Here is a 27,250-nt window from a genome sequence, read left to right on the forward strand (position 1 = left end):
CTCTCACGAGTTTGCCAGATTTACAGGAAAAAAAGAAAAAATATTTAAACCTTTTATGGGGTTCTCCTAATATCTTAAATAACAAATTATTTTATATTCCAACACTGCTATAAGATATTGTGCTGAATTTTATTTGGTCTGCAATTTGGAACTGGCTGTAACTGTAGGGACGACACGTCCTTTTCATACCTTCTCCGTCAAACTTGCATTTTGCTCTGTCTTATTCTATAAAACCAAATTTGACAATTTCACATTTCCGTCAGGTGTCATGGCTTTGTTTGCTTTATTTCACTTAAATATACGCACACACATTTTTATGCGAGTTGAGAAACACCTCATTGCTCTAAAGTTGCAGTAGACTTTCATATACGTCTCACCATTGAGCCAGTCACCGTTGTTTTAATTTGATTTGATTTTTATTTGGGAAATAAACGCAAGAATTCAAAAGGATTCCCTTCCATGTTTTTGCAAGGGTCGATCTACACGAAGTTGATCAAAGTTTGACATTTTTGAAGGCGCGCAACACCGCTGTTTAATGCCAACTTCAGTCTCTGGGCAAGTGGCTTTCCTCTTAATGCTTCAAAATGTATAAATGTACACGTACATATAACCTGTTAGTTCTAATATCCAGGGAACTAAGCATGCTCTTTTTTCCCTTTGTTTTTTGCGGGTTACAATAGTAAGCTATACCCTGGCATCCTGCATGCTGCTGTTACAGTACACTTTTGCATAGATGTGGAAATCGCTTTGAAAAAAATAATCATCCCCCCCGCAAATGTTTATTGTAGTTCTTTGCAAACACGACAGGTCGCTGAATGGTTACAGGTACACTGTGCCGATGACTAGCAGGCGAACTTTTCTGGTTATTTCAGCTGCCGAGAGTCTGATTTGGTTTTCAATAACTTCTTTAAACGTACAATCTAAACTCACTTAAAAAAAGAAGAAGAAGAAGAAGAAGAAGAAGAAGAAACATAACCCTCCGTGCAGCTTTGACGAGACCAAATTGGCTCGCATGGACCCAAAAGAGACTGAATAAAATAAAGCCGGGCTGCTTATGCGCTTTAAGTGACCGAAACATGTGCATATCTTTCATTTTAAAAAGCAAAAACCGCGACAAGAAAACGTTTTCAAAAAGTGGAGGAAAAAAAAGAGCGGAAGAAAAGCTGCGTCCGTGGCACCGGGCTTTGCCTGCTACGGCTGCCTGCTCCACTATTAACTTTCGCTGCCTTTCCTCTAATCAAACTCTTACTTTCCGCTGTTCTTAATTCCATATTTTCAATTCCTGATCATTACTTTCCTCTTTTTTTCTACTTGTATCTATCCATCCATCCCTCCCTCCCTCCTCTTTCTCCCTCCCTCCCTCCCTCTCTCTCCCGAGCTCTCTCCTTTGCTGAATCTTATTGATCCAGAAGGCGGCTAATTAGCCCTTCCCTTCGTGCCTGTGTAATGAAGCACATGCGCACTGAATTAATCACAGCCATTTTTTGCAGGAAACTAATTAGCAGGAATAAAGATCCAAAGAGTTTTTTCTTTTCAATCATCAGATCTCACTTTCACCTCTTCCTCGCTCCCTCTAACACAAGACTCATCGCCTGCTTTGCATCCAAATTATTTTTATATTGCCTTTAACAACTAATAGTACCTACTTCGTTTTTTACACTCCGCAACAACAATGATCTTTCTTTTGCCACCCTAAGCGCAAACTGACCAAAAGGGGACTGCCTTGATGGGATCTTTAGCTAAATCATCTCAATACTGGATTAAAAAGCGAGGATCACAAACCGGCAGCGAGAAATTGTAAGTTTCAACTTTGCGTTTGTCTCTTTTCCTCTGTTTCAGCGATCCTATTCTTTTCGCTGTCTGACTTATCTGAATCTCTCCTCTCCTATCTGTTCGTAGTTTTTTCGTGTAGCGGACCTGGCTATTCTCACGTTGTGAGAAAAGGCTGGCGATCACAAGTTCATTTCATGCAAGTAGTTGGTTTATTCTCGATTTTTATTCGTATCGTTACCTGTGTTTACATCAGCGTCCGTCCTCTCCTCCTCATGAATGGAAGATAAGAAATAGGCAAGACAGCGATCCACTCCAAGCAGTTGATCGTGGAGAGAGGGGGGGGATAAAAAAAAGCACGGTTTTAAAACAAATGTGTGCTTTTCGGTGGGATCGGGGAAAGGTGTAGAGGGTTTGTGGTTGTCGAGAAACGTGTTTTGAGGCACAAACGCAATGAGAGAGGGCTGTGCTGAGCGGCGGACGAAGGGCAGCGGCAGCTCCACATGAGCGCTGCCCAGAAAAGGAGCTCCAAGTCCAGCTAGTGGGGTCCGTGTGTGTCCGGCAGATGGGAACATCTCTCTCTTTCTAAATTTTGACAGATTTCACACTTGCCACATCCACGGGGTTTCACCAACGTCGTGTGCTTATAAAATCCTCTTCTGGATAAAGACATTTTTGTTCTTCTCCGACACGTCTCTGTCTGAAATGGGCAATCCCTCCGCCCTGCCTTAGTTCCTCTAGCTACACTTTCCCCCCTTTACCCCACTTTGTCCATCTTTTCTTTTTTATTTTTCATAGCGGTTTGCCTCTTTCAAGCGTTGTTTTTAAGTCGATACTCGCTCATTCACTGACGGAGTCACATGCAAATCGATCGACGTGTGTGTTTGTGTGTGTGTGTGTGTGTGTGTGTGTGTGTGTGCGTGCATGAGCGGGCTTGTGTTTGCGGGCGCGGTGTGTGCAATGTGAATGTGGTTTGTTGAGGGAAAAACGGAGCCCAGGGTCTCCTTCGTGACAGGAGCGGATCAGCAGGACCTTGTACACGGACAGCCTGAGAGTCTGAGCAGCGCTGCACAGAGCAGACATGCATTTTAGGGAAGACGGCGACAGCCTGCGTCTTCTGCCTCGAACTACTTGGCTACCGTATCTTGACTTTCAAGAAAAGACTTTTCCCCGAGAAACGTTGACCAGAAAGACAACAACACATTTCCTCATTTGACTGACCTTAAGCAGACACTATCATTCCAAAGTTACTGCCGGAAACTTTAAGCGTGGTCCAGGCTAAACCTGCAGGTCACTGAATGCATTTAGTGATCGCTTGTAGGAATAAAAAAAAAAAGAGTGAGAGAGAGAGAAAAGAAAGTCAAACTGGATATCTTCAAAATAGAACAGACTGCATTGTTGAGTGGAAAACACACGCCTTTTGAAAGAGATGGTCTCAGCTGAAGAGGCCTTTTCCCCCCAATACAGTTGATTATAGCTTTGATAGGCCAACTAATCTCCCCCTCCCAAAAAACATGAATCTGATCGGAAAAAATAAAGAAATCAGAAATTCTGTTGCCTTGACTGTAATTGAAAGATGAAAATTTCTGTAAATATCCTCAAACATAACGACTACTTTTCAGGAGGACTTGGTCTATATACGGCTTTTTAAAAAAGCGGCGAGAATGATTAGGTAATCTGCGATATATTTCGCGACACAGAATCGGGAATAGAAAGAGAGAAAAAGGTTTTTCCGAGCGAGCAGAGGCATTGATAGGATATGTGTACCGTTTGGGGAAGCAGAAAGGGGGGTGAGAGGCTGTGTGTGTCTGTCTGTGAGGGTGGTGGGGGGGGGGGGGGGGGGGGGGTAGGTCAGACAGCAAGAAACGGGGGGAACAGGGGTCATGGAGTGAGAGCAGAGATAAAAAAGACAGAGAGGAAACCCCCTCGCAAACAGCCGAGGGATAATGGGGAGAGAGTGGGTCTGGCTGGGGGAACAGGGTGATGGTAGGCTAGTTGTTGGCATGTTTTGGGAGCCACACAAAGCCCGTATGGTTGTCAGCATCTGCAGGATTAAGACTTATTTTAGGATGGGAGAAACGAAAATAGATCAGTAACGGGTTTAATACAATTAAACGTTCATGTAGTCAAGAGGTTGCAAGAGAAAGGCCCCCCCCCCCCCCCCCCCCCTTAAAAAAGGGGTGGGGGTGCTGCTGAGGGTAGGAGTGCAGAGGGGTCAGATAGCCATGGGCCATAGAGGAGCAATCAGAGGAAGAGGTCAGGTAAACAGATCCCTACCTTTCAGGCTGTAGAGGAGCAGACAGAAAGAGATTAGCACTGCCAGAGAGAGGAGAGACCAGCATTCTTATTTTTCTTTGCATTTTTATCGGTAATCTGATTCACATTTAAGTCATTTTTTTCTTCTTCTGTACTTTGTATTCCAGTGTCTTTCTGCGACTGCAACAGTAACTTTTATGTGCTTCGAATTTTAAAGGTGTTAATATAGGACAGGTAGGCTGCTGTGCCAAAACATGAGTGATCTCCCTTCCTCCCCTGCCTGACAGTTAACGCTCCACATCCTCCCTCTCTCTCCCTCTTACCTTACAAAACAAAGACAGCAGAAATGTTTACTGTCATCTCACCTGTCTGATTTTCCTGTCTTGCCTCATTGTCATATTTATGTTTAATTATAACAGTTCTAGGAAAAGGTATAGGAATGTCACTGGCTTTATTTTTGTGTAATCTATTTCACAAATTGTCAGGAGCTGTGTTTGGTGTCGCTAACTGTAGTATCTCAAGCTCATCTCTGACTGTGATAGTGGAAGTATTCCGCTCAGGTTTAAAGTGCTACCAGAGTGATGTATTTACCACAGACAGCTTGTGTAGAAATATTTGAGGCCATCGTATTTATTTTGATTTGATTTCTTGTGATCAGAGTTATTTCTCCCTCTCCGTTAATATCTTTCTCAAGACTAGGTTATCATTTTTGTTTAGAAGAGTGTTTTTTGCCAAAAGCTCATTTTTAATATTTCCACAAATCCAAAACATTTCAACACAAATAGGTATGGCAAATCACCTAAGCAAAATATGAAGGTAGTATATTCCCTATGTTGACAATAAAAGAAAAAAAAATATAGCTTATGGATTTATTTCCCAAATTTAATTGTAATTATTTTTATCAGAATTTTATTAGTGTTATAATTTTATCTTTTTGACATCACACGGTGGGATTGTTATGTGAACGTGATGGACAAGTATCTAAATTCTTTTTCTTTCTTTGAAATCAACTGGATTTGATTTTCTTCTCCACCCCAATAGCACTGTGGTGCATTTCGTTGTGAAGCGTGATTCTGGTTGTGATTTATCGTGTACTCACACCTGGTTATTTCTGTGTTCTTTGTGTTGCGATTGTTATTCATAACATGAAGGCAATATTTGGTGTCGTAAAGCTCTGATATGATGTCAGTATTTGCTGTGGAGATGTGCAGTTGCCATTGATCTTGCACGGCAACAAATCGGTTGTCCACTGTTTGCACTTAGCCACCCCCTCATCTTCCATTACAATATTTGATGACAGGTATATTCAGAGAATTCAGGTGTCACTTGACCGAATGAGTGGGAACAGCAGGTCCAGTTTTGTAAATGAGATAAAGGGGAGTTGCAGTCATCACAGATGGACTTGTTCCGTGGTTTGGGGGGGTAGCACAGAGAAAGGGGAGACAGCGCCTCTGGCTGTCGTAACCCCTTCTCTTCCTCTCCATCTCCCCTCTCTCTCTCACTCTCTCTCTCTCTCCTCCCTCTTTCACTTACCATCCTGTTCTCTGTGTTTTTGCGTTTCGCTCTCCTTAACTCCCACCTTTCCGTGCTTGGGCACCGGTGCCGTGGGAGAGCTCGCTGCCATGTCCTCTGTCGGAGAGAGCCCTCTTTGGGTGAAACAGTAGGCTTGGGCCATGTAGGAGACATTCAGCACAGTTTCACTTGTGTCAGATAAAGTGTGTGTATGTACATATAGAAAACAAAAATCCATACTGATTTATGCAAAAAAAAAAAAATTCTCCATATTATTATTATTATTATTATTGTTATTGGACGGTTATTAAACAGTCACCAGACAGTTATTTCCTCCTTTCTGTGTATTGTCTGCATGTAAGTCAGATAGTACAATATATGTGACTGGCAGTGATCACAGACGATGGCTTTTGAATTTGATGTGTGATTTTGATGCATGGTCATGCAACAAAGACCAGTTTTTCCAGCTGTCCTGCAGCCGAGGCCAGTATTTGCAGTATTTGTGTCATGCTATCATAAAGAAGCGGGCAGGGGGAGGAGGGTGTCTTAGTTAAACACAGATAGTGAGAAAGTGGGATGGGAGAATAGAAGGGATGTCATACTCTAGTGTCTGTGTGTGTGTGTGTGTGTGTGTGCGTAAGCATGCCTACAGTGTGTGCATGAATTCTCTACCTGATCCCTAATCCCAGTGGCCCCCAGTGTCCAAAAAGAGTTCCTCTTTATCCTCAGAAAGCCATTCCTTTTTTCCTTATAATTCTCTCCCTGTCATTTTTTCTTCCGAGCTTTTCTTCATCTTCAGTGTCATCCTTTTATCTTTAAGTGAAATTGGTTGGGTTTTTTTTTTTTTTGTGGTTTACTCTTTCACAATATGTTATCGTGTTAACAATCTTGGTTAAATCATTGTGGTAGACAAGATTTATGACTGAGAAAGATGCGCATGTGTGTGTGTGTGTGTGTGTGTGTGTGTGTGTGTGTGTGTGTGTGTGTGTGTGTGTGTGTGTGTGTGTGTGTGTGTGTGTGTGTGCGCGCAGCAGCGTTCAGATTTGTGGGCATACTGCCGTTCTGAAAATCTAATATCTTTTGAGTGTTCCCCATCAAGGTCTTTATATGATACCCTTTTGTTTTTGTAGCCGATGCTTTTATTAATTTTAAACAGTTTCCAAAAATCTAAGCCAGCGTTCAAATCAGAGCAGACCTGTGTTGTGAGAACGCAACATCGCTCTCTTATCATACAGACATTAGAAAGATGGGGAGAAGGAGAAGAACACTCCCCCCCCCCCCCCCCCCCCCCCCCCCCATGTTTAGGAGCAAAGTGTGACGTCTAATTTGACTTTCTCCCCTCTAGTGAAGGGTATTCACTGTCTGCCATGGAACAGAGTACAATAATGTGTGACACAAATTTATACAAATTTTCATTCAATTCTAACAATAAATTAGTGCCGTGGAAGTCATGAAAAGGGGATTATAATGTGTTTGTGCATCTCCGTCCTTGACTAGAATCTCAGTATTGCTTCTGTAATAAATGTACAATATCAGTTTTGCAGCAAATAAGGCTGCTTGATAGATAGCGGTGTTGTAACAGTGATAAAGACTGTTTTATTTTTGGGTTGCTGTATCGACTGTGAGTGGAAAAGCTGTGTGATGCATGCCTGTCCCGGCAGTATACTGGCAGTATCGTAAAAGGTGAGTGTGTGTTGTGCATGTGTGTGTGGTAGCTATGACTGACTGTGCATCCTATCTGAGGCAGCAGCAGCTAGCTCTTGCATTTAGGGATGGGAGGAACATCGGTTTTGCGTCGGCATAAGGCTACATATGCCTACACGCGGGCAGGGTAGGGATGACAGGGAGGACTCAAAGGGCTGCAAAATTGAACTGAGCGGCACCCCAGCCCCCCATGAGCCCACCCTTCTCTTGGACCCTGGAGGCCAGCATTCCACCCTCCACGCTAGTGCTTATCATCACAAAGGGCAGAATGCATAAAACATGGAGGACGCTTAGACAGAGGCAGCCCAGGTTGCCTTTCTCTCTCTACACTGAGCCCTGGAACAATACATGGGCCCCTCTGGCCTGTGACTCTGACGACACACACGCCGTCTTTTTTGTCCTCCCCTATTTCTTTGTCATCCTCTTCCTCTTCCTCTGTGTTACTGTGCTCTGTGGAGTGATAACTGCCCTCGTATTGTTTATCTGTGTCTGTGAAATCTACTTTGTGTAACTGAAATGTAAGCGTGCGTGCGTGTGTGCGTGGGTGTGTGTGGGTTGCATGAGGGAGAGGGAGTGACAGGTTCAGAAAAGTGACAGTGCATCAGCTGCATAGCTCCTGCTTTCAGTGCGTGTGTGCGTGTCTATATATGTCTAATAAATATACATATATATTTTTTATTATTATAATATTATTATTATGTTATTCATATAATTGACCTATTGAATAGATGCCAGCATTTAGTAATAAAATAAATATTTTATATAAAAGAAGCCATCAGCACGCCGTTTTTTCTTGTTGCTAATTTATGCCAGGGTCATCTAATGACCTAAAATCATGGCTTATATTAATACCAATTAAAGTGTGTGTGTTTTAAAATAACAGATCAAATACTATGTGAAAGTGATGCTAATATTTGTTCCTCCATGCAAGTCATTCTCCTCTGCTACTGTGCCCTGTGTTAACACTGCTACACGTGCATAAACAAGCTGTATTTGACTTTTTTTGTGTTTACTTACTGACTGATTCACTGATACAGTGAGGTAAAACTGCAATTCGAGTGTTTTTTCTTAATGCAGTGATATTCTATTTTCTTTTTTCACTTCTTGGTTGTAGCTTTAGTTTTGATTTCAGATTTAGGTCATAATGATTTTAATTCCCTTTCTGTGCTTTTGCATAGCATCTACTCCGCTCTGAGACTGTGACAAACAGTAGTTATGTCTGCCTAAGGAGGTATTAGTCTGCATCTGTCTATGCGTTATGAGTGTCTGATAGCTGGGCGGTAGGAATGTACCACTGGGATGTGCTGGACCCCAGCAGGTCTATGGCACTTCCTCTCTGTGTACCTCACAGCTTATCCTCCTCAGGATTACAGAGAGAAGAAAAGAAAAGAGTGATGGCAGGAGCACCCTTTCCCTCTCACACCCGCTTTCCTATTTTTACTCACACGCACACACACATACACACTCTCATACAAATCCCAACAAAAAGTGTAATTCACTTGCAAATGTGTAGTATCCCGACCATGTTGCACGTTGAGGGGATGGAGAGAAAGAGAAGGCGAGGGAGGGGCGGAGATGGAAAGACTGTAGTGTATTTCAGCATTAGACAAGGCTGAGATGAAGCTACAGACTGCTGCTTCCTGTTCATAAAAGGCAGCCGGCTTCATCTGTTCGCCGATAGATTATTTAGGAGTTTGCGCACATCATCTGTTGTTTTGTCTGTGTAAATAACTAAATGTGGGCATGTGTGCATTACAAGATGTCGTACAGAGAGCATGCGAGTCAAAACTTGCCATTTGTCATTCCCCTGGTTTCTCCTGAGGTGGCCTGGTGTTGCTTGCTTGGTGCCCTAGGCGACTGATCTGCCAGCAGTGAAGGGGTTAAGAAGCAGGGATAGCCCTCTTTTGTCTCTGCGGCCCTCTTTGCCATTGTTGTGGTGGAATTGAGCTCAGTGCACCTCACTTGACCACAGCAAAGCAATAAAATGGCCTCTAAGTGCTGTAGCCTCCATAGTCTTCAGATGTCAGCTTTCTTTCAGCTTCTGCATATAGTTTCCTTTTTTCCTCGGTGTTCACTGTACCGTGTATGCATACCTTCTGTGTATTATATTTTTACTAATACATTTAACATAACATGCTGATGCATTTTATTACTCCTACATGACTATATATTTTTTTAACTGCATAGTGAGAAGAACTTTAGCTCTTTGTGTGTGTTTTTTGTTGGAAGGTGCACGTAAATCAGAAACGAAATTCTTTCATTTTTTTAGTTGGTGCTGTGATTGGTTGGATTATATAAAAGAAAATAGCTGTGATGGTCCTTTCCTGAAAACAATATCAATATATATGTTTTCTTTATTAGCTTTCAGTGAATATAAAGCAGCATGGAGCTTTATAGTATGATGGATTTTTATGGAATTGTGCTTTTTTTTTTTTTAAATACATACAATCTGATCACCACCTAAGTCATTATCAAATGAAATGAATAAATTAAAGCACCAGCTGAATAAATGACAGCAGGCTTGGATCCTTCAGTTTTTAAGCTATACACTGTATTTTATTATTTTATATTTTCAGTTCTAAAACAAGTAATAATGAAACAAATGCAGGTCATGATATACATATTTCATTTGAGAATGTATTATTATAATGTGGTGTTACCGTGTTCGAATGCACAGATGATTGTTTATAGCAAAGTCCCACCTTGGCAGACGCTGTAATTAAAAAGAAGATATACTGCATGTGCGTCTGTCGCCGTCTCACCTCGTCAAATAAGCATCTACCTCTTGCAGTGAGCATGTCCATGGATTTATGAAAGATTTCTGATTGGCTCAATTATAATTGCCACTGTCCCGAGTTAAAACCATTTATGGCAGGTGTCACACACACAGGCAACATTATATGGGACACCAACCTGCAATTAAACTAGCAGTTCTTCAAAACCACGATATTACTGCAAGCCTCTACGTTATTCTGAATGGTGTCTCTGTCTTGTGTGCCTTTGCCTCTCCCGTCTCCTCTCTTTGCTTTCCTCCTCCGAAGACACGTGTGGGTTTCACTCTGGGTCTCACTGTACCAAAAACAAATGCTGTTTCTCATTTTCCCTGTGTTAAATGAACAAACATAAGGACTTCAGTGCCTCATAATAAATTGATTAGAGAGTGCAGACTCCCACACAGCAACACTCTGTGCGTGTGTGTGTGTGTGTGTGTGTGTGTGTGTGTGTGTGTGTGTGTGTGTGTGTGTGTGTGTGTGTGTGTGTGTGTGGCCAGCAGAGGAGAAGGCATACTCTCGTTTCCTCCCTAAGCAACTATAAATGTATATTTATCCAGTTTCATGGCATTTGTTGTCTCGTATATACCTTATACTTCCACATATGTTCTCAGCGCTGTTTTGCACCCAGTAGCTGAGGTCTCGTTATGACAGCGCTGTGGCGTTTATGTATTTGATGCGTAAATCTGGTAGACTGTTTGGCTTTCATTCTGATGTTTGGTGTCACAGACCTGAGATCTGGCCTAAGCTGGAGGGGGTGGGGTAAGTCCCATGGGGCTGAGACAAGGCTATAGGGCCGTAACAGACCGGTGACCTCGGCTTTGTGACGTCATTCGCCTCGTCTGGTCACCATGGAATTCATTTTCCCTACTGTTTAATGAATGAAGATGGGGGCCCCGGCTAGTTTATGGAGCTATTAGTTTTTCTGCTGAATATGGAGACCAATGTAAGAATAAGACAGCATAATGGCAATTTATAATAATGACTTTAGGTTAAAACATCCCTTTTATAACTTCTTCACGTCTGTTAGACTTTGGTTTCATTTTAATTAAAGTTTTCTTTTCCTCTTTTATTGAACTTGTGACTTTTCAGTTTTACTCAGGTGGCAACACGTTGCAAGCATTGTTGTACAAAAGAGTAAAAAAAAACACACCCTGACCACATATAGGAAGTCAGGCTGAGGTAAGAGCTAGACTCAAAACGGATACTGACTGTTACAACAGTTTTTCTCCTCTTTACATGCTTGTGCCAATTCTTTGACAATAAAGATTCTACTTTCTCCCTTTCAATGTAATGTTTTCTCCTTCCTCTGTGGAGCCTTAAAATGTCTTTTCCCCTATAACAACTCTATATCATGCAAATTTGACTGAGATTTTAAAAAGGCTTCATTTGTGTAATTTGGGCTGTATGTCTTATGTAAATCCAGCGCTGTCCCTGCAAATCAGACGAGGTATCTGTACGAGGACGAGGAAGGCTGTAAAAAAGGCTCCTCTTACTGCCTGCTTTTGTTAGAGCCAGGTGTTTCCTCATGTCGGATCATGCCCTGATGGGGAACAACAGGCCACATGGTAGGTGAGAACCAAGTGTTTAATGCTAGCGGATAGCTTTTCTTTCTGTGGTCTTCCTGTGCCACAAGCAATGCGCAGAAAAACTCTTGCAAACAAGCAGAGTAGACTGGTAAAACCGCTCTCTGTGCTGAGGATTAACACAGGAAGTAGCCCTTGTATGGCGTAGGAGCTGTGTGGATGAACTCTTTCCCTCCCAGCAGCACCAGGAGCAGGACAAGTGTGTAGATGACACAGCTTTTGTTTACACTGGAGAGAATATGGGTTTGGAGGAAAGAGAGAAGAGAGAGAGGCGGTGGTCAGGGCAGGGGGAGGGCAGACACCAGTCTCATCACTTCCTTCCTTTCTGTAGTTTTTCATATTTTTTTTTTTTTGACATTTTTCACAAGTTGCCATTGTCAGAACAACAGCAGACAGAAGAGGAAGTGTATAACTGAAGCACATGTCCTGTTAAAACATTTTGCATGAAACATAATCATGGAACATAAATGCGTGAAAAGTTTTTTTTAATGTTTTCAGGCTCTGTCTTTGATCGGTCAGCTTGATCTCTCCTGCTACATCTACCTTTTTTTCTCTACTAGACCAGGAACATTAAACAAGGCTGTAAGTTTTGACCCTGATCAAGACCAAACACTTGTTTCCTATGGGTTTTGTTTTTTTTTAACAACTGCGCAATCATATGTGCAGATGTTCATGGCTGTTTAATTGTACATGGAATATATATGAGTTCTTTCCTGCCTTGTTATAACAAAACAGCAGACTGACACCTGCACTCTGTGTCTCGTTGAGCCCTGTGGTCAGGGTAAAATGTACTTTCACATGACAGATGGGTATGTGGGGCCTTCAACAGGAAGCCTGGCTTCAGTGTTTCACAATCTCGCCAGAAACAAGAACTGAGTACCCGCACTATGGTGAGCCGTCCGCCTTTTTTGTAATGGATGCCAGCTTGCCTGTAGTGGGTACAAGCACGGGGTGGAGGGAGGGGTACCCCAACATAAGTGGACCCCTGAGACCTCCTGGAGGGTAGAGGTGTGGCGAACGTCTGTTTTGGGCATGGCTTGTGTCAGCGTGTTTAGCGTTTGCCTGTGAGGGCATTTATATGCAAATGCTAAACAACCTATTGGGGTAGCTAATTACAGCAGGGCCTTTGTGTGTGCCTGGCAGTGAGAAGCAGGGAGTTTCTAGCACGCCAAGCCTGGACTTCCCCTGCTTGTTTACTCATTGTCTTTCCTTATTACCCCCTCATTGACACTCCCCTTTTGTGTGCCTGTGCCGTTTGCCTGCTTGCTGGCTCCTCCCCTTGTGGTGCTGGAGTTAATGTAGCAGATTAAAGAGGCAGCACTCTGGCCCTGTTTATTTCCTCTTTCATCTGGTGGCCCAGCTCTTCTTTACTCTGTAGCCATCCCTCCCATAGCTTTTGTTTAGCCACCACCCATTCAGAAAGGATTCAACCACATAAAACTCTCGCTCTCCTACAACTAATGCTCAGCTAATTACGTTGCGTGATAAAAATGCATTTAGGTCAGGTTTTAATGCAATGCAAATTTATGAGCAGGCAGAAGCAAATATTAACTTGTAGAGCCACTGATAGTCATTGGTTGGGGACAAAGGTACACCTCCCTTAACTGCCAAATATGAAGGTTTTTTGTGTGGTTTCACTGTCACTGCTGCTTTTTTTTCTCTTCTTTTTTTTTCTTTGTTGTCAGGGACTTTAGAGCAACAGGATGCACTACAGATTTTCCAAATACGGAGTCTCCTCCTAGGCACCTGTGCAAAGATGTGCTTGCTAATAAAATCACAATGCTCCAAAGAATAATCAAGGGTAGCCCTGTTTGTATTACTGTATACAACTCAAGTTTCAAACGTGAATAAAACAGACTTCTGAGTCATTTGTTGCTATTTGTAGTAATGAGAGTACAACAAGTCCTTGAATTTAAAGGTAAATGCTGTGTAATTCACAATTAAAGAAAAAAATGCTAGACTTGAGCTAATTCTCGCCAATTCATAAAAGTGTTGTGTGTGTGTGAGGACACACTTTAGGATCACTTGGTGTTTGTGACTTCACGGGATCATCATGTGCTCGTGTGATTTAAGTTTTGAAAAGACAGGCTTTATTTCCCCTGTTTTGTAGGTCCAGACACCTGGATTTTCTGCAGTCATGATACTTTTATTTGTTTCAGAATATGATATGGGTTATTGTTTCTTTTGAAATAAAAATGTGTGCATTAGAATATCTTACTCACTTTTCTCCATACAGCATGCAGCTACATCAGACTGGCCTTGCTGCATTCTTGTGAAAATGTTTTGTGCTAAAACAAAGAGAGAGGAAGAGAGTAAAAGACCTGGTTTAGAGCTGTGTCTCACTTCATTTTACTACCCAAGTTTCACTGTTTGTTCCACAGTTTGCCACCACCTGCACCCCTTACTACACTTATAGCAACTCCCACTTTCATTTGCTGACATACACTTACCCTCACACACATATATGTAATGATAAATACTTTGGGGGGGGGGGGGCAGCTTGGTTGGCGAAGGAAGTCAAAATGGATCAAAGGCCATGTGTGAGGAAGCCGGACTACCTCATAGAAAACAGCTGCCCCTTGCTGTCTCTGCCTCTCACCCTGACCTGACAGCAGCCAGAAATATGAGGCCTCTCCAGACCTCTGTCCTGGGAAAGAGGGACAGGACAGCACACATACACTCTGAAAAGCTTTTGTTTCTGCTCTCTCTCACTCTCACTCGCTCTCTCAGACATACAAAGAAGAAAGAAAGCCGTTTGTCTATGCTCATTCACTCATTCAGTCACAAATAGAAATCTTCGTTTCATATATACACTCCCTCTTCCACCCTCACAAAACCATTAAATTATCACATGCTTGATTTCTCTTTATTGTCTGTTTGTTAAACTGTTTCATTAGCTGTTTTAGTCAATTTGGCACAATTTGTCTGTCAATCTTCCTCTTCCTGCAACTGCCTTTCTTTGCAATTCTCTCCTGCCAGCAACATTGTGCCTGCTCTTTCTGTGAGCGGGCCTTCCTCGACACTGTCTGAGAGTGCTTTTCTTCCCCTATGCTCTTGTCTCCACCTTTCATCACCGCATTTCTGGGATTTCTCTCTCTCCGCGCTGCTTTTCTGCTGTGTTCAAACTCTGACTGAGTTGAGAAAGGCATTCAGCTTCCTAATCCGGGCTCCCTCTATCAGGAATGCTAATACGTGTGATTGTGTGACCCGCTGAAGCCCGGCAACATCTGCAGGAGCCAATGGCGAGCCCCTGCCCTCCCACACCCACTGTGCCCCCTGCCTTTGAGCGTTCACTCACTGCCATTATTTCATTGTTTCACTTCACGCCTGTGACTGGGCAGTGCGGTTAACCCTCTGCTGCTCAGACCAGGCTACATGCAGTCCTCACACAGGGCCAGAGGGGAACTGTGGGGGGTGTATGGGTTTGGGAAAGCCCTTTCCCAGGACAAGTCCCCCTGTCAGCCCATCTGGTCTTCTACATACAGCCCTACCCCTCGCACTGTTTACTTACGCATTCCACTACTAGTCAGTGCACATTTGTGTGTTCATATGGTTTGTTTAAAAGTATGGTCACTTGTGAGTTGAGCCACAATGGCAGGAATTACCATTTGCGTCTCACTACACATTCTCCACGGGTCGATTTTGCTCTCTCGGAGACATCAGGAAATGGAAACTTACTCTTGATAGGGTGAGATCTGAAAGGATTGTGGTGTTAGCCAATAAAAACCTGTTATTAAATTTTCAGGCACCTCTTTGCCAGGTATCAGAGTTGAAAGAAATTATTGTTGAGATAGTGTCTGTTTTCAGAAAGATGAATTACTGGTAAAGCTCAACTGACAAAGTGAATCTGTGTCATGCAGGAATGTTGCTGATTGAATTACCCTTTTCTTCAGCCCCGGCTGTACTCCTGCATATGTATTCAAGCTACACCGTACAATAGACAGGCAGAGCAGTAGATTGGATTTCTGTGTGCTTCATTCACATTCAAACATTTACCTGTTAAAGCTTTCAGATCGTCAGACCTGTCAGAATTCGGTCGATGTGACTTGTTTGTGCCAGATTCTAGTCAGAAAATGCATGTGTACATCACACACACTGTAGTGTTAAGGCCGTAATGCTAAAAAAAAGCCAAAAGAAATATTTTATACTTGAATTAAACTTTAGCCATTAAGCTGCTTGTTAGCTTTAGTGCACACTTACTGATTTTAGGTGATGCTCAAGTTTCTCAGTGTCAGTTTATTGATGAGTATGACTACAGTGGACTTTTAGTTGTGGCTGTTTTTATTTTGGGTTTAAAAAAAAAAAGCCGCAGCAGTAGTAGTAAATAAATATTGCATTTGCAGAAGTCTATACCAAATGAGAGGTTTTAATTGTCTGTCAGTGAGTTCAGTGTGATTGTTGTCTGAAACTGAAAAGCAGCTACAAATTTTTTCCAATTGAATAGAGAAAATCAACTTAACAAGTAAAAGAAGTACAGAAATAGTGTAAGCTTTGTACTGAGCTGATCCAGAAGAGACCGAAAAAACACTTGAAAACACACATACGTTGACACATGTTCAAGCTGCATCAATGTTTTTGTCCTTTGTTATCAAAAGCATGATTAATCATTACATTTTTGCAAAACAGGGGTACTGTTACCATGGGGACATGAAATTGTCCATGCTGCTTTGCATATCAACTGAAAAGTTTGCGATTGTTGTACAACTCTGGGTGGCGTCTAAAGCTGCTGAAGGCCTGCATAGTTTTAAAAGAGAGTCCACTCTTTTGGCATTCTTTCACGCCTCCTGTGAGCTCTGTACTTTAGCTCAATGTGGTGCTTGTAGTGCACTTAAACACATTATTGAGCAATTCAGCAGGAATGGAGGTTTTGATGTTTTCCTGCATTTCCTTTGGCATTGAATGTCAGTGCAGATTTTCAGCCATCACTTTCATAATTAAGGGGGGAAATGTATCCACATGAGTGTGTAAACCAACCGAAGTGCAAATGAGAGGACTCACTTTTTGTTTTCTATCAAATACCTGACATAATTATGATGATCAAATCAGAGCTCCAGAATGTTAAACTTTGGTTCAAATTAAGTTTGCAGTCTTGCTCTTCACTGTTTCAGTTCCTGCAAAAATATTTAAAATGATTATAAGCCTCAAGGAAACACATGTGAGCCCGCTATTCCAGTTGTGATGGCTCACTGAAACCAAAGATGGAAGTGTGTCATCCATTTATAATATCAGAACTTCAGATCAACTGGGCCTTCCTTCCCTCCTTTATCAGAACCAACACCCTTCTTTTGAATGATCATCCACTTTGTTTTGTACGTACATGTTTTATTTTTAATTGTTTTTGTAACCTGTTCATTTATATCTATATTGCATTCTACCCATCGAATATATAAATGTTTGACTGAACTAATTGTAGGATTGCAGCTCCCTTATTCCTTTGTTTACGGGCATGTTTCAGGATTTCAAGACGGTTTAAAAGGAATGGGCTCCACAGAGCCAAATTGGATCTGGGTATGTAAATACTGCTCTGATGTTTAATGAGAAACAAAGTTAGCTAATTATAGCAGCTCGGAGAAACATGAGGAGGACAGTGGGAAATGTTTCCATCACTCCCTAGCTCTATAGATTACTGCCTAATTGCCTCAATCGAATCAGGCGGAGACATTAGCCAGAGAGGCAGAGAGTGAGAGAGAAAAACATGGGGATGGGGCTGATTACACATATCCGTCGGTGGCTCTTTAGATAATCCAGCAGAGGACCAGCAAACTGGGCTCTCTGACTTGGTATGAGCCCGTCTGTCTTCTTTAGTCTGCATGTCTCCCATGTTCTGCTCCCCTCCCCCCGCTGCAGTTGTGAAGGTGAGGATAGCAGGGTACTGTGTTCTTTTCTTCCATGAAAGCCAGCTGCAGAGGTGATTCATGCTCCCATGCGGAAGTTTTTCAGCTATAATTACAAGTAATTCTGACACATGTTTATGCCTGATTTTACCAGACAGCTTCTCCGCTAATGACAAAGTAGTACAGAACATCCGCCCAAACATTTGTTACAACAATATTTTTCTGCCTTATTATTGTATGTTGTCATTTTAAAAACACGAAAAACATGTGGCGCCCCATTGGCCAACCTGTTGACAAACCTGGAGAATGGTTTCGCGCTCATTTTTTATTTATTTTTTTAACAATAACTCTGCTTTGTCAAATATCAGGAGTGTGAGAGTGTGAAACTTGAGCCAGATAGAAAATGAAGCCAGAGAGTTTTTAAGAAAGTCTTATTGTGGGAAGCCCAGTTTGCCTACTTGTGTTTATTTTATGTCTCACTGAAAATGATAAGGAGGGAGGAAAATGGCCCGTTCGCTCTGCTTATGTTAATTCCGGTAATTCCAGTTAATTGTGGCGCAGCAATAAAACTGAAAATGAACTGTGTCCCACTTATGTTTTGTAGGCAGGGTGAGCAGAATAAGGCGCTCCACTGGATCTGTTTCATCAGAGCACAGTAATATTGAGGTCAGCTGTCCAAAATGATCTCATGTTAAGGAATCGGCAAGTCAGCAGGGTCAGAGCAGAACCGCCATGACGACACTTTCTCCACGGTGATAACGCTGCCCTCCTTTCCCTCCCCTTCACTTCCTCTGCATGGGAACAGCAGAGAGGAGTCTGAACTGTATCTGTGCCCTTTAGCTCTGAGCCAGAATGGTACTACCATTGCCTTCTTACAAAACATGCATCAAAAATCAAGTGAGGAGAGTTATGATTAACTGGATGTTTACACTTCTGATTATTCATCGCTTCAGCATGACAAATCTTTCCATCCTTAAAGTCCTCAACAAATATCCCAGTACCCAAAAATAAAGAACAGAAAATAGTTGTTTCCGGATGTCTTAGGAGTGTAAATGGGTGCCTGTAAAATTCTTCCCTCAGTTTTCCCAGACAGGATGCTTAGCATAGAAAAAGCATGTAGGAATTCTGTGTGGGGAACCCAGTCTCCAGCAGATTCCTTTTTAAAGTTCCTTTGGGAAAAGAGGCACTGTAAACAGATAACGGCACTCATGCAGAAAGGGTCGGAAGTGGGAGGTCTTACTTTTTCAGGCCTTTGATATGATCACTCTGGGTGCCGCTTTTTGGAAGGTCGTGTGAGAGTAGGTGAACTGGGCATTTCGCTTTAGCTTTGCTACTCATTTACAATCCACTCCTCAGCACATTAAGCCCAATGTTGTCAAAGCATATTAAGCTGAGTTCTAAGTGAGTTTGATTGGTTCTCAGGTGAGGTTATAGCTCCTATCTTTATCCTGTCCTACAATTGGTCAAATATGACCTAGCTCTTTAAATTTCTCACTCACAGGCTATTTTGGCACCCTTACTCTCTGTCTCCCCCTCTGTCACGCACACATGTTCCCATAATTTATGGCTGCCGGGTCCTTGATCAATTGATAGCAGGGAATCCTTTGGTAAATAGAGTTTTAGACACATTGCCAATAGACCTGGGCTATTGATTGGAGTGTAAATTAAAAACTTAATCAGGTCTCCGAGATAAGATTTATCTCCGCTCCAAGCAAATTACAGGGCTGACTTGGAGACATAAAGGCAGGCCGGTGGGCAGATGAGCATTGCCCCTTCATGGGTGCCACGTCTGGCCACAATTCTCTGTCGTCTTTCACTGCTCGTGCCACCCACCTCCACTTCTAGGCTCGCTCTTGTCTTGTAGACTAGAACATGTGCACTTTTGTGTTGACATAATGGATAAGTGCTATTCTTGAAGTCTTTAATTAGAACTAAGACTGGCTTGGGCTAACAGACTCTAAAGCGTACGGTGGACATATTTATCCAGCATGTCCTACTGTGCCATTATGCACTTGGGAAGTAGTTTTATTTCTTTATCATTTTGTTCTGTTTAGCAGTTTATCTTGTTCGCTCTTCTCAATACCGCCTCCCTTCCTCTCATGCTCTGTGTTTAATCACTCACTTTCATTGCTGCCTGTGATGAAATATGTAAATCATTACACCCAGCTTTTATTTCTTCAATAATATTCTCATCTTGTTGAGGTCATTTTACGCTACAATAAATTCATGCACATTCATACGCACACGTGGTGTTGTCTATATTTTATATGTATTAAGACAATCCTTGGGATTGCACATTGATCAGTCTATGGATTTCTGCGATAATTGCTGAGGGAAATTTTCTCAGTCTCTACTCTTGTTCATTATTAACAATGGGAAATGGGTATACAGTCAAAATGTCTCTGAGTATAATTTCATCTTAAAATAGCGAGTACTTCTAATTCATGCTGGCTAATACAGAGCAAAGTGCATACATGCAAGGTTTTCCTCAGGTTTCACAGATAAGACCTGCTCACTGAGGATCCTGGGATTGGTACCTCACAGGTATCTTTCTAGATCTTTTGGTCCGTAATTAAAACATATACTTTATTCCCCTTGTGATTAAGGCAGGTATTAGCCTCCTCTCAGGGATTATAGCACTTCCCATTATCTCTGGTTATAGTCTTCATATATAGAACCCACAGAAATGACATTGACCCAGAGAGAGGCAGACAGTGGAAGAGAAAGATGGAGAGTAGATAGTTGAGGAGGTCATAAGTCCATTAGTAGATAACCGTAAATATACATAAATATAATAAAATGTGAAATACCCCTAAGGAGTATTATGCAGTGGTAATATGGACATCATTTTGGGTTTGCAAAGTGCTGGATAAGTGTTAGAGGTCTCCAAAAGTGCCATGTAACTAAACCCATCCAGTAGGTGCATAATGGTGGTCACCCTTCCTCTTTGTCTAGTTGTGGGGGAGGCTGAGACCATCAGTAATAGGCTTTTTGCCTGATAAGCCCGGAAAATACTCGTTTAGTTAGTGAAAGTGCAGAGGGATCCTGGCCTGATAAACCCACTGTTTCCTTCTGTAATACCCAACAGCTAAAATCAATAGTTGGGATAATTCTCCTCCTAGTCGTCCAGTCTCCTTTATCTGCAGCCTTCTTCAACCCATGTACATGGGGGTGGTGGTTAGCTGGAGTAAACCTCTGTGTATATAATAGGTTATGTAGTTATACTTAAATATGACTTTGCTTTGTGAATATATATGTTTTTAAAAAGTCTCTTAACTGCCACATTCAGGAGTAGTAATGGAAGTAGTATTCCAAAGTCTTTGCCCACTCATGCTAAATGCTTTTAGTTAAATGCTTTTAGCAATTAACTACAGTTTTCAAGGCATGACACTGGAGCATTGGGTACCTTATTTCTTAATTTTATTTGTGTAAGGCTTCTCATGATAAGGGTACAACTTTCAGCAATCACCTCAGGTGTTGTCTAAGCTTGAGTGCTTGTATAAATCTGGAGTGAGGAAGTGCCTGTCAGCACTAAATTCACCCCTGAGAAGAGCATTGTGCTCTGTCAACAGAGGCTCTATGTTCTGTCACAGGTGCTTGATTAGACTTAAAAATACAGCGCAGGTAGAGCATCAAACAAAGCCACAGGATTGAAAGGGTTCTGAAAAGTGGCAAGAGTTCTTATAATGCACAGTTCCTGGAATTTTCTTCTTCGAGACTGCCTCTCGTCTCCATGCCGCTTGCTCGGAGGTGAAGTCGTGCCACAACATTTGATCAGCGTACAGAATTCCTAACATGTCATTCCAGCGGCTCACTTTTTTCAGCATTATCATTTTGCTGGCAGACTTTCCCAGAGTTAGTTTCTCAGTAATCTCACTGGCCATCACAGCACTGCTGTAAAATACTGCCTCAGGTGTTAGCAGCAAGGGTGGTTAGCCTGGGACACTGTTACCTAAAGTGCAGTGTATTAAAAAGCAGTCAGGGCCCTGGATCACAGTATATCACAAGGGAGAAGCAGTGATAAGGCCTGCCTGCCTGGCTGCAGATCAATGAAGGTTACTGACATCATATCACAAAGTGAAAGCAACTGCTGCACCCCTAGCTATTTATCTGCGGCGGATCGGACATAGGGGGGTGGAGGGGAGAGAGCGAGGATGACATGAGACTGCTCTGCCCCAATGTTCGGGGGGGACAAGTGCTGACTCCTCCTTTTCTACCCTGTCACTAAATCCTTTCCTGGTTCGCCGTGGCACATATGACATTTAGCCCAAATGGTTAGGAGGGCAAAGAGAGACGGTGAGTATGGTTGTAGTTAGACTGAGAATTAGTTTGTCTGATAAGCACAAGCTCAGGCAAAAGTTAGTTGTCGTCTGTGCTGAAGCATGAGAGAAAGTCATAGCGTCTTTTGGGTGTGTTGTTCACTTACATTGTGTCTTATTTCTGTATTTTGGTTCATAAAAGTACTTCCGATGTCCTTGATTACCATTTAAAATAATTTTATATTTAAGAGTTTCCAAATTGTAGAACTCGGATAATCTGGTAGTCTGCGACCTTCTGAGGCACCAAAGGTTCATGAACTTAAGTTCTTGTGTCACAGCTTATGAAGATTTAGACGGTATATAATTATTTGTAACCCCCCTTTCTTTTTCTCTTTATCCTTACACACATTTATTCGTCCATCGTAATGTGTGTCATAAAGCCCCTATAAAGCCCCCTATTCTCCTTAATTAGTGTAAGTGTGGTAATAGTGCGCTGTTTGTATGCATAGATGCACTTTGTGTGCCCATGTGTAGGAGATCATGCTTACAGGTACTGTATGAGTTCCATTTATCAGCTGCCTGGGGCACAATGTGGAGGATTTCCCCCAATGGGTTAGTGTGTAACTACTCTGTCAATACATGCTTGTCAAGGCTGGGAGAGTGCGGAGGAAAAAAGGCCCCTCACTCCAACGCACTGAAGCCACTTATTGAGCAGCCAATAGCTATTTACCTCTTGATGGTGGCAGGCAGAGAGAGGGGGTCCAGCCAGCAAGAGGAGCTCTGCGAGCGAGGAAGCAAAACCAGTGGCTCAGACAGAAGACAGGGAGGTCTGTGTTTATATGGAGCAGGTTGTCCTCTCCTGGCTCCTGGTCTTTGCAGGTCCTGGCTGTGTGTACAGCTTGCTGCTGTAAAGCCCTGCTTCCTCTCTGGAATCTTGGTGTTGACAGAGAGCATCTGGGCCCTGGGAGAGCTTCCAGCCTGCTGGGCCGTGTGTGTGTGTGTGTGTGTGTGTGTGTGTGTGTGTGTGTGTGTGTGTGTGTGTGTGTGTGTGTGTGTGTGTGTGTGTGTGTGTGTGGAGACGGTGAAAGAAAGAGGTATGTAGAGAGGGTATGTATGTATACTCTATCTTTCCCTGCATATTCTAATTTGCTGTGCCCATTGAACTCCCCATGGGATTATGTCTTCCCTGGTCTCTTCACCACAAGCACCTAAAGGTGGTAAGTTTTATGAATGGGTGTTTTGATGAGTGTATCTTTTATTCATGCGTTCTTTGATTAGACAAAGAAAAGAATGTTGTAAAATACATGTGTTCATCTTTCCTCTTCTCATTTTGTTTTCTTAGACCTTCTTGCTCTGGTGAAAATAACCTTTTTTTGTGGGCTATGCGGTACGAGGTGCTCGATTTGTGAGTCGCCTGTTAGGACACGTCCCATGTACCTGAGTCACAGGCGGAAAAGTTAACCCTCACAGTACTATTTCGGAAGAGTTAGCCAAATCATGCACAGCTGAGGCTTAGCTGGGAGACGAAGGAAAAGGAAGGAATGAAGTCAGCCTTTACTGGGATACACACTGATTAAGTACCCTTGTTTATATCACAGAAGGTCCCCCGTCACACCCAAATCTGTACATGTATATCAAACTGAAATGAGATGTCAGTTTTGCACAAAGTAAGCCATACAAGAGCAAACCAGTGAGATGACCCGCTGTTGAAGAACAGCTGTACAAACAAAGAGAGGGGGAAAAAAGAACAAGAAAAACACATCATATCATCATTTAACAACAGTTGCTCTGTAATCTGGTATTACTTCCACAAGCAAAGGAGGGGCCTGTGTCAGACCAAAATGAACTTGGATACTTTTGTGGCAGGAGGAAGCCAAGTGCTTTTGAGAAGCTAGCCCGAGATGTGAAGGTTTACGGACTCATGTAAATCCAGAGGGCTTGTACTTAATCGCGTTTGATGTGCATGTGAATATGACTGCTTCAGCATTCCAGCCTTGACCATACCAAGTTCAGAAGACCAGGGCAAAGCTGAACAGAGGGGGGAGGCATTGAGGGACGAAGGGTGGTAGGGCTGGTATCTTGTACTAATTGGCTGCTGTGCTTGTCTATACAGCCTGGGGCAAAAGGAGTACCCTGCCCTTAATCCCCGGAGTGTTTTCAAACCATCTTTGCCCAAACTTGTTCCCTTTTCCGGCCCACATGGGTCCCCATAATTTTGTATATTTTCGTGTGCGTACTTATTCATGCACGTGCTACACAATATAAGCTGGCGCAATATTAAGGGGGAATTCCAGTGAAAGAGAGAAGTTGAACAGAGAAGGGTCTGTCTTATTGGTCTGTGGTGGGTGGCATCCTTGCATTCTTCTTTGTGTGTGATTTCTGCCCACAGTGGCCCTGTGTATTTCTCTGGTCCGTTCAGTGTTGTGTTACTCACTGATGGCACATAATACTCTTACAACGAGCATGAGAACATCCATCTGTCTTATGTTCACTGAACATCTTGTGGGGGTTTGAGCGGACCTGGAACTGTTGTCACACCAGACTTTCGAAACAACTAAGTTAGAAAGATTTGGCTGAGGCACGCTAGGGCTTTGCAGCCAGGCAGTCATCCAGAGTGACAGAGCACAAAGATGGAAAGGGATAGACAAGGGGTAATAGAAGCAACAGGGGATTAACAAATGAGAAGTCATGACTTGGCATCTGTGAGTGCAGTTCACACACACATGCACGCATGCATACATGCACACACACATGCACGCACACAGACCCACACACACACACACACTCTTTGGTATATAGAGGAGAATAAGCTGGTACACTGTAATGTCTTGCCAAAGTATTGGAGTAAAGTGCAGGCTGTGTGCATGCCTCTTCCTGTTTTGTCCTGGTGTGTGTGTATGCTGTGGAGTGGTTCAGGTGCGGTTAATGTTGGCACCAGATCTTCACGCCGGCGGCAATAAACAACAGAGCAGGCAGGAGGCCAGATGCAACTCCACAAACTTTTAACCTCTCCCTCAGCTAATCCCTTGCCACACTAGTAACTCTTTCTTTTTTTAACTCATTCTTTCACCTCTTACTCTCTCTCTGTTCTTTATTTCTCCTCCCACTGCCTTTTCTTCTCTCCCTCTCTCTCCCTCTCTCTCTCTTTCTCTCTCTCTCTTTCTCTCTCTCTCTCTCTCGCACTCCCCTTTAGTCCCACTCTCCTTTTAAGTGAAGTCAGCATGCTGACCTCTAAATAAAGGCTGGAACACTACAGCTGTTGCCAACTTCAAACAGCCAATGGCTCAAAGTGGGGCCTGTGCGGGTGTTAGGGGTAGAAATAATGTGCCTATTAAAACTAACTTAGAGCCCTCTTTATTCTTACGGCTCCCTGTGTGTAAGTTAGCCACAGCAAACTAGACTTGATGCTTACTTAAGCTCAGCTGAGACAAAACCCACCCTATCCCAGCCTATTTGCACTCCCCCGTACCTGTATGGGATCAATTCTTTGATATGATGTTTTCGTGTTGGAGAGCGGTAACAAAGGATCACCCACACTTCCTCGCTTTAGGTGCCAGTTACATCATTTGACTGGAAATCACCTAATCTGGCCTCATGCAAATCTGTTGAGGCCCCCAAATGGTACGCTTGTGTTTAGCTCTTTGTTCAACACTGTGCTTTTATATTTCTTTTTCCTGGCACTTATAATTAGTAAACTCAAAAAGAGTCGGGAACAGAGAGGTTCACCGGGCCACAGTACAGTTTGTGAACAGACAAATATGTACTGGTCATAGTTGTTAATTGGATAAATATTAATGGAAAAAGTTAAGGTTTGTATTCATGGAACAAGTAAGGCTGACAAAATCCAGGTCTGGTTCACAATGAATCATCCACCTCAGGCTCATATTAATAGAACTTGTAAAAATGGAAGCTGTCGTTTATCCAAACACTCCCAGAATGTCTTTATGAAATAAAGACTGAGCCAGAACTAAAATGGAAAGCATCAGGATTAGTCACCCATCTCCCATGTTTCTTGTTTCTTGCTACAGAGTAAAGGGTTTTGTGATTTGTATAAATGTACCTGGACAGATGGTTTTCATACCTTAACATAATCCCCTAAGATATCCTACAGTAAGTAACTTTTAAATTTAGTTCATTCTTCAGAGTGCCAAGGTACCCTGTGGGGATGACTAACCTTTTACTGGGTTAATGTGGTTTCAATAGATGCTTCCTAAATCCCAGTAAAGCTTGTTACTTACTTGGGGAAGAGACAGCATAAAAAAAATAAGCAAATGAATATCAAAGGGCAGTTCAGTAAAGTTGCATAAGGCATATTTACACTTCTAATTTGCTTAAAACACAGCTTGAAGTGTAAGTCAATAATAAAATGACTATGTAGTACCTTCAAAAGTAAACATTAACCCATGTTCAAAACACCAAAAAAGTGGCATGCTTGTTTTAATTACGCAGCAGTGTTCCTGTGCAGTAAACCACACTCACTCTGCTTTAACATAAACAATATTTAAAACTAGTTGTTGTGATAATTGTATGTGACCAGTGTTGCATATTAGTTGCTCCTCACCTTTTCTTTAATGCTGGTGTGTGTGTGTGTGTGTGTGTGTGTGTGTGTGTGTGTGTGTGTGTGTGTGTGTGTGTGTGTGTGTGTGTGTGTGTGTGTGTGTGTGTGTGTGTGTTTATAAGGTTTTTTTTCTTTTTTTCTTTGGCAGGTCATCCTTTTGGTGTGCATCTCAGTGTTTGTCCTTTTGGGAAAAATAATTATAAGTTGTAAGGGTTGTTATTACTAAACTGGTTGTCCAGTCTTGCCCCTAACTGCATGGCAGCAATAGGTTAATTACATGTCTGAAGTTGATGATGTCACTATGTTGGGAACTTTTCCTAGGCTTTTAGACACAGACTTACTTATACCGAACTGAACTCGCTTTAGTTTCTAATAATTGCAAGTTTCTCCTTTTTCAAAACAAACAAACAAAAACAAAAAAACTTCTTGCACATATAGACCACCCCAATCTAATGATGTGTTATGTATGGCTCATAGTGAATGCTTAGTGCTATGCATGTAGTTATCTCAGTTTCCAGTTGCATTGTTTTTTTAAATATTCCCTTGAACGGTACAGGTAATATAAGACAGTGTTTCCTGTGGCGTATAATAAAAACGTATGTGTTAATCTTGTTAGGAAGACAGATGAGTAGTATTTGTAAAGCAGAGGAAGTGCATGTATAATACCTTCCAGCCTGAAGCAGGTGAAGTATAGCAGTAAGTATAGGAATGGGCATAGCATTCCTGCTGAAACACCTGAAAGGGTAAGCAGATGGTTGCTGCAAGCTAAGAGAATGTTGAGTGCAAATCTCTGTCGACAAGTTGTGCCCCCTGCTCTGCTCCAACTGGGGAATGTGTTACTTAATGGGCCACAAAACAGCCGGGAGACCGCAGCTCTCTTATCGCTGATATTAGATGACCCTAAAAAATCCGAGATAAAGAAAAGGATCCTGGAAAAAAAAGTAGAATTGAAAGCTTTTCTCTTTTTCTGTGGACAGAAGGAAAGAATGGTAGGTAATGT

The 27,250-nt window shown here is 42.4% G+C and overlaps 1 protein-coding gene across 3 annotated transcripts in view; it reads left to right on the plus strand.

Annotated features, from left to right (window-relative positions):
* The first annotated feature begins 761 nt into the window (after positions 1 to 761).
* zfhx3b (zinc finger homeobox 3b) overlaps positions 762 to 27,250 on the plus strand; it is a 137,760-nt gene continuing 111,271 nt past the window's right edge. For 2 of the 3 annotated variants that reach the window (XM_085401986.1, XM_085402009.1), the window contains exon 1: positions 762 to 1,797. The gene's annotated coding sequence lies outside the window, so the exon portion shown is untranslated. Of the gene's footprint in view, positions 1,798 to 22,452; positions 22,910 to 27,250 lie in introns of those variants that run through there. The other variant, XM_085401993.1, reaches the window with a different exon arrangement.

Source organism: Rhamphochromis longiceps, linkage group LG1, assembly GCF_057381845.1.
Source record: "Rhamphochromis longiceps isolate RC_006_pf linkage group LG1, R_longiceps_female_GT1.1, whole genome shotgun sequence".
NCBI classification, from domain to species: domain Eukaryota; kingdom Metazoa; phylum Chordata; class Actinopteri; order Cichliformes; family Cichlidae; genus Rhamphochromis; species Rhamphochromis longiceps.